This window comes from Phaseolus vulgaris, chromosome 11, assembly GCF_051622355.1.
Source record: "Phaseolus vulgaris cultivar YP4 chromosome 11, ASM5162235v1, whole genome shotgun sequence".
Classification (NCBI taxonomy): Eukaryota; Viridiplantae; Streptophyta; class Magnoliopsida; order Fabales; family Fabaceae; genus Phaseolus; species Phaseolus vulgaris.
The window spans coordinates 42,595,706-42,606,639 of NC_143508.1; the positions used below are offsets into that span (position 1 = coordinate 42,595,706).

A 10,934-nucleotide genomic window follows, 5' to 3' on the forward strand; every position below is an offset into this window, starting at 1 on the left:
AGCAGCACGCCCTTTTTGAAGGCGTAGACCAACATCTCTTCGTCCTTGGCTGGCGAGCGAACCATCTGCGCCCCAAAACGATTTAAGTAGTCCCTGAGGGACTCTCCCTGATACTGCCTTATGTCGAACAGGTCATAAGACACCCGAGGCGGCGCCTTGTTCACTATGTACTGCTCGACGAAAAGCTTCGAAAATTGCTGGAAATTGGTTATGTGGCCAGTAGGCAGGCTCACAAACCATTCCAGCGCTGTTCCCTGGAGCGTGCTCACAAACATCTTGCAATACACAGCATCCGAGCCTCCCGATAGCATCATCTGCGTGTGGAACGTGGTGAGATGTGCCTCGGGATCCTCCACGCCGGTGAAAACGGCCTTCACGGGTACCACGTTATCAGGGATAGGCGTGTCTGTGATCGCCTGCGCAAAAGGCATGGGGAAAACGCGAGGTGGCAACGACGGCGCGACCTCTTCAACGACTGGGCGCCCTCTCTGCTCCTGGAGAGCTTGGCGCAATTCCTCAGTTACCTTGCTGAGCTCTTCATTCCTGGCCCGAGAGGCGACCAGGTCCTCGTGCATCTTTGCCTGCTCTATGCGCGAGGCTTCCACATTCGCCTGCAGCGAACGCATGATCTCCACCATTTGCACCATAGTCATGGCGCCTTCAGCAGCAACTGGCACAACTGGACTTGAACGGTTGCTTCTCATCTTTCTCATTAAAACTTAACAGATCACAATGAGCGACGAACAACACCTCCTTCAGCAACGATCGATCCAACAATCCATCGGTCAGAACCTCGCAAACTCCAAAGAACTCCAAGAGCACAACTTCGACAGCAAAACCTTCACAGAAACTCACGACTTCACCGCAGACCTTCAGCTTTTCCACCCAAACCTCTGATTCACCGGTCGAAAAGTCCGAACGAACGTCGAAGCTTCGATTTCACCGATTGAAACTCGCGTAAACAGCGAAAAACTTCTCCTCACCGAACAAGAACTCAAGCGAACGGTGGAAAACGCGAATCTACCGAACAAAGCTTGAATGAACGGCGGAAAATGGTTGCACCAGCACGCAACCGCACAGAAACTGCAGAAACTTCCAAGAACTCACGCTATGGATGGGAACAAGTTTTACAGGGCCCCACAGTGGGCGCCTGATGATCCTGCCTGTTGACCGGGACGCTGGAGCCTTGCCTCGTCAAACCTGGATCGACCTCTGCGCCGTGTTAGCCTTCGTCCTTCACCGTGATTCACCTCAAGAATCCTGCAAAAGACAGAACGGCGCCGCTGCGGCCGATCACGCTCCGACGCCCAAGTCAGCGACTGAACCACCAAATACTAAGAGAAAACTCAAGAACTCTAAGGAACCGTGCAAAATTCTCTCTCAGCGTACTCAAGCTCTCGCAAGCGTAAAGAAGTAATCTGAACGTGCGTACCTCAGAAGTTCGTTAGAATCTCTTATATACCTGTGCACTTTCTCTCTCCTGACAGTTACACATCTGGACACGTGGCTCGCATCCAGCTGTACACGTGTCACCATCTGGAGCATCCTTGACTTGGGCGCCACTTCTTATTCTTCAGGCTTTTGGCTAAGTTACTTATGCATGAAACAACTTAGTGCATAGCTGCCTTGGAGCGTGATCCCTTCTGCGTGGCGAGTTCGGGTGCCTTCATACACACCTTCCCTGTGATCTCGCCGGCCGCCTTCATGGTCTACTTCACTTGCTTCACCGTGTATGTTCAGGTAAGCTGTTTCCCGACCTCAACCTCTGGCTAGCTAGGAAATGACTATCTGACGATTTCAACTTTGGTGATGTCCTTGTTTCGGCGATCTCTAACCACTAGGTCGTCTGGGTTCGCATCCGGCGACTTCATCTCAAACTCGGTGACCGCCGGTTTAGGTATGCTAGAGATCGGAGCACGCCAACTTAATAACTGGCGACCACACGAGCCCCCCGACTTCCTTCCCTTCTGCCAGCCATGGGCCCCGCTCAACACGCCTGCATAATAGCTTGCTGCCACGTCATCACTTCCGACTACCAGGGCGGTACACAAACCTAGGGATTCTAAACCCTCACCTTCAACTCCTAAATCCCCTAGCAAAACCTCAAGTAAAAAATGTTTTAAATGTTTAGGTTTTGGGCACATAGCGGCCGATTGTCCAACCAAACGAACCAGATGGTTAAGGGGGCTCAAGTAGTAAGTGAACATAGTGATACATCTATTAGGTCAAACTCCCCTTCCCCTTCAAAATCCCCTAGTAATAATGAATGTGAGATACCTTGTGAAGGTGACTTATTGGTCATAAGGCGAATGTTGGGCACAATTCCAAAACCTTTGGATGACACCCAAAGAGAAAATATTTTCCACACCTGCTGCCTTATCAACAATAAGTTAAGTTCCATTATAATAGATGGGGGTAGTTGTGCAAATGTGGCAAGCACAAGAGTGGTAGATAAACTTGGATTGCCTACCATCTCTCATGCCAAGCCCTATAAACTTCAATGGTTAAGTAAAGAAGGCGAAACCATGGTTAAAAAACAAGTCCTCATAACTTTTGCTATAGGAAAGTATAAAGATGAGGTTTTATGTGATGTTGTGCACATGGAAGCAACCCATCTTCTATTGGGAAGGCCTTGGCAATATGATAGACATGTTCTACATGATGGCCTAACCAACAAAATGACTTTTACCTTCCAAGGGCATAAGGTTACCTTAAAACCCCTCTCTCCCAACGAGGTTCATGAGGACCAAATAAAAATGAAAACAAAAAGAGAAAATGAAAAGGAGCAAGAAAGAAACGTTAAATCGAGTCACCAAGTATCATCTTTAACCACTAAACCCATCATGTTGACTCGTGCCAAGCTACAACTTGCACCTCCAAGGTGTTATTCTTCCTTATCTTTTTCATTACCAAAGGTTTCTCCTTACACACCATCTTGGTTAACGAATGTTAGGAATGATTTTTACACACCTCCTAAAGGTTTTCACCTTCTAAGAGGACTTTCTTCAAAAAGCATTGTCATTCCCAAACAATCTTTTCAAACATGGTCTATATATAGAACCTCATTTTTTGAACTCCTCGCGCTTAAAGAATCTAAGTCAAGTTTGCATCTCTCTTCTTGCACTCTCTTATATGACCGCAAAATAACTTTGTTATCTGCAAGAGTTCTAAATTCGTGGTCGAATTCTCTCCAACCTAGGGGGCATGATGCAAACCAAGCCCACAAGGAGATGACCAAGGATGTTAAAGTACACAAAGAAAAGTCATCTCCAAGTAGAGACCTCACCAGAAAGAGAATTGGACAAGGACCAGAGCACCTAAAGTTCTTCTTGCTAATCTTCTTAATGTAAAGAAAAATGTTGTAAACAACTTGGGCTCACTTGAGGGGTCCAAATAGTAGAATAAGCAAGAGTAGGTCTATATAGCAATAATAGGAGGTGAACACATAAGAATGGGCCTATGAGATGTCAATTAGGGTAGGAAGGAAACCCTACCTTCTAGAGTAGGTGAAGGGTGCGACATTGACTATAGTCAACACCCTAGCCGCCCCACTTTATGCTCTCCCCATTCTACCCTTTAAGCTTGCTCTACAAGGCTCCTAAATCTATAAATAGGGAGGCCTACCTCATGTATTGACAAGTTGAAATTAGAGTAAAGAAATTATGCACAATTTTTGTGTGATTTGTGAGTGAGTGAATCTCCTCCTAAATGGGTCTTATCTTGTGAGAAATGACCTCTCAAGTGGCAGCCTCTATGCACTCATCTTGGTGATTCCATCCCCTCAAGTGGCGTGTCTCCTCTTAGCTTCACCATTCCTAAGTTCTTCTTTCATCAACTCTTCCATTATTCCATTCCTTTTTATGTTTGTGTCAATTCGGTTTTCATATTCTTGTTCTTAGTTTTGCTTCCTTGTTTTTACAATTCGGTCCATTCAATTGTGTTTCTCTTGATTATTCAATTTCCGCACCATATTTGTCATCATCATCCCCATTAATTGTGTTTTTCCTTTTACCTTTGTGAAATGAACCTTCACACCTACTTAACCACTTTGTTAAGTTAATGTCCAGTAGGGATTTTCCTTAGGTTTTCACTCTTTAATTGTCTTAAAATCTCAATTATAAATATCAAAGTGTCACCTAATGCTCAATCCTAAAATCAACACACATCAGAAATAGAAAGAGGTGAGGTCTACTTTTTAGGGTTTTCATTAGGCCTTGGAGACTCTCTAGAAAATGGAGATTTGAAAGAGAATGAGCTTCAATTCTGAATACTTCATTCAATAATATGAAAATTTGAATACATTTTGAGTTTTAATTAGCTATTTATAGATGAAGAGGGATGAAGGTAGTTTGTTTCTTAAGCTACCATAACTCTAGTTAAGCAAGCTTAATTAAGGTGAACTTTAGTGGCTTAAGGAGGTGTCGTGTGTGTCCTCTTAAGATGCTCTAGAGACCCTTGCTTGTATGACAAGTGAGGGTCTCTAGAATGTATTTGATTTATTTACAAAGTACTCTTAAAATTAGTTTAAAATACAAGTCCTAAACATGACTATTCTACTATTTATGCAAACAATTATTCTATCTTTATTCTTGTATATGGTGGCTTGGATTATCCTTCATCATTCCTCCTTTGTATAGACGACGATCCTCCCTATAACCTTTATATATATTCAAATTATTTTAAAAAGTATCACCATAATTTTTTAAGACGATAAGTGAGTACCAAGTTTGTGGTTGTTGTCATATGGTCTTTCTCTACTAATTAAAGGATGAAAAATTATACGAATCGTTTTTTAAAACGCTTTGTGTTACCATGCGAAGAAAAAGTTACAATTAAGCTATAACCTAAGAAAAATCATAATAGATTAAAATGATTAATATTAAGATATTAAAACAATAAGTAAAATAAAATAAATTTTGATAATTTATTTTAATATATTTTAATTATGAAATACAATTATTTTATTTATTACAATTTTATAATAATTTTCTATTTTAATTTAAATTTGATTTTAATAACTTTAATTTACATTTTCTGAAAATTTATTTTTTATATTAAATTATTTATAAAATTTTATTTTCTAAATATATTAATATACCAATCAAATTATTCATAAACTTTTTCAATCTCTATAATTTTTATTATCTTTCTCTTAATGTAAACAATTTAAATTTTTACTTTTTTTATTATTGAACTTCACTCCTTCAAGTTCATTCTCAATCCAAAGATACCCTTAGTGTGAGCCACCCACAATTCTTTCACTAAGGGCACAATCCCTAAAGTCTGTACAAGAAAAGCAAAAGATAAGGCAAAGTGAAAACAAGAAAAATAGAACCCACATTATCCCACCATATGTTTAATAGTTTTCTAGTGAGGTCCACACTGTCACCTACACTATGTAGACAAGTCCATGCAAATATTTGCTTTCTATCCACTTATGTGCAATGAACTCAACTATTCTTACTTTGCACCCAATGTTAAATGTATGTTTACCCTAAAGCCAAAACAGCCACAACTCTTCAATTGACACGTGTATTACTCAAATAATGTATGTGTGCCCAAGCGAATGATTACATTATGTATGTATGTATGTATTTGGTGGATGGTAGTGTAGAAATACAAGGAAGAAATAAAGTTGTAGGATTTAGAAATTATTTGGTAAAAGCTATCTATAGCTAACTCATTTGTTTAACTTATAATAACTTACTTTCATCAATAGAAAATATTTATAAGGTATTTTAAAATAAGTTATTTTAATAACTTCTAATAATTTATTATTTTTATATATTAATATTTTTTCATTTTGTTTTATAAAAAAACATAATTTTAAATATTATTATAAAATTCAACAATCATCTATCATTACATAAAAAAAATATTATTAAAACAAAAAATTATATAAACAAGTATTCGAAAATTAAGTCAAAATCCATATACATTTTATATTTAACTAATTCATTATCTATTCTGTTAATTAAATACAATAATATAATAAATTAATAGTTTATATATATATAAAATATTTCTTCCTAAAAATACTATTTTGATTCTATTTTTTTTTCTCAATTTTTTCATGAAATTTGAGGATGTGACAACTATTGCAAGCTTGTTGCAACAATACTACTGATAATGAGGTAGTGTGTACCCAAAATGGAACAAATATAAGCCATTTTTTGCAAGTTAACCAGATGAAAAACTTAAGCGCAACCAAAAAGAGGAAAAAGAAAAGATTATAACCTTCTACAAAATACTGTGGAGAGTTTTACGCAATAAGAGGACTTGAAATATATACATCCTCCACATATATCATGAATCTGAGTACAAAATTGAATGGGAAATTGAAACTAAATCTAGTTGAAATTGAAGTTGTTGAACTATGAACTGTATGTAATTTGGCATCTTAATTTAATCATCATGAACAGCCAGATTTTGGGTCAAGTTAATCCTTCACTACCTCTTCAATCTTCAACCAAGGGTCAATCAATAATTTCATTGATTGACTCGATGTCTCTTCAATGCTCCGAAGACACTCGTTGAGGTTGATTCGTTGTTATTGGACAATGTAGCAGTGAGAATCTCATTTGAAGAACATGTTCTATCATCCTGTAACGTTAAACAAAATAATAATAAAATTATTATAAAAATCCCCACCTCTTAAAAGTATAAACTAAATGAATGTAATCATTGTAGCCAAGTTTTAACAGATAGTGTAAACACATCAATTTGACATAAAGGAGTTTTAGCTTACTATATGACCAAAGTTTTGAGAAAAATATCCAGATTCAGACAAGAAAAAATGTAAAAAAAGACAACCTTAAAAGATTTGTAAAACTTTTGAACAAACTATTTACGTACATTTAAAAGAAAATAGCAAAATTGAAATTAATTGCTAAATAAAAATTAAAATATGTATAAATTAATTTGTAAGACTTTATATACAAAATTTTATTTTATTCCTTTACCACAGATTGCAACGTTTCACTGAGATGCCTGCTCTCAATTCATGATGATATGTTTCCAATCTTTTAATACTTTATCTTTTTATAAGAGAAAATATGATAGGATATAATGTATTATCATTTGATTTTATTTTTTTTCAATAAGGATTGTAAAAAGAATTTTCTTTAATATTCTGATCCAATGGTCCAAAGATTGCTGCGCAATGAATCAAAATTAAAATTGACAGGGTTGAAGCAGAAGCTGCTAGAAAAAACACACCGAAAGCACCAGTGAGAAGAAGACAGATCTGAATCAGATGTAAACAAAAGGGGAGAATAGAGGGAAGAAAACAAGAAGATGAATACATATTCATATATTTTGCTATCACACATTCAATGACATGGAAACAATAAACTTAGATTATTTATCTTCATCACTGAACCTGGATTGAATTTTTTTTTATATTTTTGTTTAGAAACAAAAAATGAAAAAGAAGAGATAAACTTACATGAGAATCAAAAGTTAAAGAGATGTTTCTTAACCGCTTCAAAGCTAAACCTGAATCGTCTTCACCGGAGGTGACGTGGCAGAACCAGAAGACATTGGAACCACTTGATTTTCTCCTTCCTCATCCTCATCCTCTTCTTCGTCATCATCTTCTTCTTCACCCTCTTCTTCAATGTAATCACTGTTATCGTAATCAAGAACGTGATCAAAATCATGTTCCTCATCGTCGTTCACACTATCACGGTGCCGTTGATCGGTATTCACCAAGTGGTTCAACCGCGTGTGTCGACGCAGGATGCAACGGTGACAAAACGACACGGTGGGCGTGAGTTTCGTGCCTGAAGCCGTCCACGGAGTAGGGGAGTGACACAAACGACAGAGAAGAACCCTGGAATGTTTTGCGACTAAGAAATTCGCGCTGTGAACTTTCTCGTCGCAGTCCCAGCATAGCTTAGCCTGGTCCGAGTCACACAGCATCATAGCCCGCTTCTCACACAACACACAAGATAACCCATCCATCTTCTCTTTTCTTCTCTTTTCTTCTCTTCTATTGGCTTCTAACTATATGTTCTTTTCTCTGTCGGGACACCAAAATAAATAGAAGTGAAACAACCTCACACTTGCAACTTGCATCTTCCTAGTATTTTTCGTCTTTTTCATATAAAATAGATAATGCAAAAATGATAAAAATGATAATAATATCAAATAATTATGATTTCTTGGAGATTTTTGAACAAATTAATTGACATGAAGCAAATGCAATATTTGTTAGTTTATTTGTGGGTAGAAATTTCAGGTTAAATCAGACAAGAAAATAACTTTGGAGAAAAATAACTGTGGTCGTGACCTTGAAGTAAATTATGAGATTTGTTAAGAGTTCTTTAAAGAACTTAAAGCGATGCTTGAAAAAATTATAATAGCCACATATGATTTAACACATAAAATTTATTATTGTTTATATCTCGACAGCAGTTTATTAGTTTACTGGAAAAAATATTCAAATTTGGTTCTATTATATTTTTAATTTACGAACATTAAATTTATATAAATATTATCCATTTTCTAGTATTATTTTAATAGTTTTTTCTTGTATTACTTCAATTTGGTAGCTGAATAGGGTTTGGCTTACGTGGTGTAGTGTGGGACCTGACCCACGTGATATGTACCAATTTCGAGATTACCTACATTGTCTAACGTGGGACCAGACCCACGTGAAAATCACCTGGGCTTCCTTACTTCCGCGTAATCTATACTTGGATTTGACAAAAAAATAAAAGCATTAGTTTTGAGGTTGGCCGTTTCAATACATTTAATTATTTTAATTGCAAGTGTCCTTTGGGTCGGAATAGGAAAAATTGATAATGTTCAGAAAATTATTATAATCAAACAATCTTTTTAAGGGTTCTTATTCGATATACCTTAGTAGTGAAGAATTCACGTGGACATTTGGTCAAATAAGAAGGGAAGATTTCACGTGCGTAGACATGGGTGTCAACTATGTGGCTAGGCAATCTCTCTTGGTGAGGTGTAATTGTGAAACATGCTCTCAAATTATACTTGTATTTAGTGGAAAGGAGTATTCATCTTTCCTAATGAAAACAATGAAGTCTCTCTAAAGTTAAACTTGATATTTTGATATGTTGACAACAAATTGTTAATAAAATTTGAGAAAAGATTTATTTTAAACGTTACAAGAAAAATGGGTAACAAAATCGTGAGTTACTTACCAATGCTAATTTTAAGTAATATCTACTAATTCAAATTTGTAAATAAATTTATAGACAATTTTCTATATTTATTTTTAATTTTTATATTATTAATTTTATATTCGTTATGAGAAGAATTCGGATCCAATGATCCAAAAACCTTTAACCACTACATGAGATTTGATTTCATATTATGATTATAGTTATTATAATTATTATTATTATTATTATTATTATTATTATTATTAATATTATTAACATTACTCATATCATTAATATTATTCATATTACTAACATTATTAATTATTATAATAATATTATTCATATTAATAACAATATTATTATTATTATTAATTGTCTAATAAACTGCAGTCAAATTTTAGTTTCTTGAAGAAGTGCAAAGGGTAGCAGTTGTGTTTTAGTATCAGGTACAATTGGTGCAACATTCTTTCAATAATTTTCTTCATTTCTTATTGCTCCATTGTCATTTCAGGTTGCAACATTGTTGTCTCTAGTTGAATCTTCAGGCCAAGCTACAACTTTCTTAAATTCATCTTCTGTTATGAAGGAAAAAGGTGTGGTTGGCTGGTGCGACTATTGATACTGAGAAAATAGAGAAAATGTGTTAAACATAATAGTATTGGCCCTATGATTAGTTGCTAACTGGAGTTGAATGTCTTCCAAGGTGTCTTCTAGTCTTTACTAAGATTGGACAAGTTCAGTTGCAATCTCCTCTCTCATTGGTGTAGCTGTCCTTTCTCTTGGCCTTTAGTCATCATCTAAAATTATTTTGTGAGTGAAGACGTATGCTTTGTTGATGGGAGGTCTAATCATGTAAATTCACTACAAGAAAATCATGAAATAGAAACTAATTTTTAGTAACTAAAAGTAATTAGTTGTTATAGTGACTAAATTAGAGATCATTTTAGAGATTAAAAAAGTTTTGGTTACTAAATTAGTTTCTATTATTGTTAAATGGTTTCTAAAGTGGTATCTAATTAGCAACCAAGGTTTTTGATACCAAATTTATAAACTAAATAATTGGTAGTTAAAACATAGGTTGCTAATTAGATACCAATCTAGAAACCATTTAATAATAATAGAAACTAATTTAGAAACCAATTTTTTTTTTAGTTTCTAAAATGGTCTCTAATTTAGTTCCTATAACAACTATTTTTTTTTGTTTCTAAAATTGGTTTCTATTTCATGTTTTTCTTGTAGTGATTGGATAGCTTTTGACTTGCACTCAATTCTTTGCATAATTCACATATTAAACTAGGAAAACCTAGAGGCTTTGTAGTACCTCTAGCACTATTTTGATATAACACAATCTTGTGAATCTCCTAAGAAATCAATTCAGATACATCCATTGTTATTCCTTGAATTATGTTGTATAGAAGTTGTGCCTTATCCAAAGTCATGTAAGATACATGAGTATTGGAAAAATATTTGCAAACATTATGCTTGCCCATAACTGTGTTAATGTACTCATGCTTGCTCTATAGAGTTTTTTAGGAAGACCTGTTGTTCCTTTCACCATTATACTTCCAAGAATGCGTAGTTGATTTGTTGGAATTGTCAATGAGACATCCTTTCTTCTTCTATTAAGCTTTTTTCTTATTTCTCCTGCTAAGTCCAAGTTAATGTGAAGATACCTTATAATGTTAGTTGCATCATAACTGACTTGCATTACCCATGAAGTTTTAGTTATTTCATCAAAGCTTACTGGACAAACATTTGCATAGAATTCTCTAATTTTGGCTTCATGGAAATAAGGACAGG

The 10,934-nt window shown here is 35.4% G+C and overlaps 1 pseudogene across 1 annotated transcript; it reads right to left on the reverse strand.

The window, feature by feature from the left end:
* Window positions 1–6,260: 6,260 nt before the first annotated feature.
* LOC137829907 (uncharacterized) lies at window positions 6,261–8,159 on the reverse strand (annotated as a pseudogene). Its single transcript, XR_011084109.2, has 2 exons — window positions 7,448–8,159; window positions 6,261–6,603 (listed from the first exon to the last, which is right to left on the reverse strand). The product of XR_011084109.2 is annotated as an uncharacterized LOC137829907 (transcript).
* Between the last annotated feature and the right edge of the window lie 2,775 nt (window positions 8,160–10,934).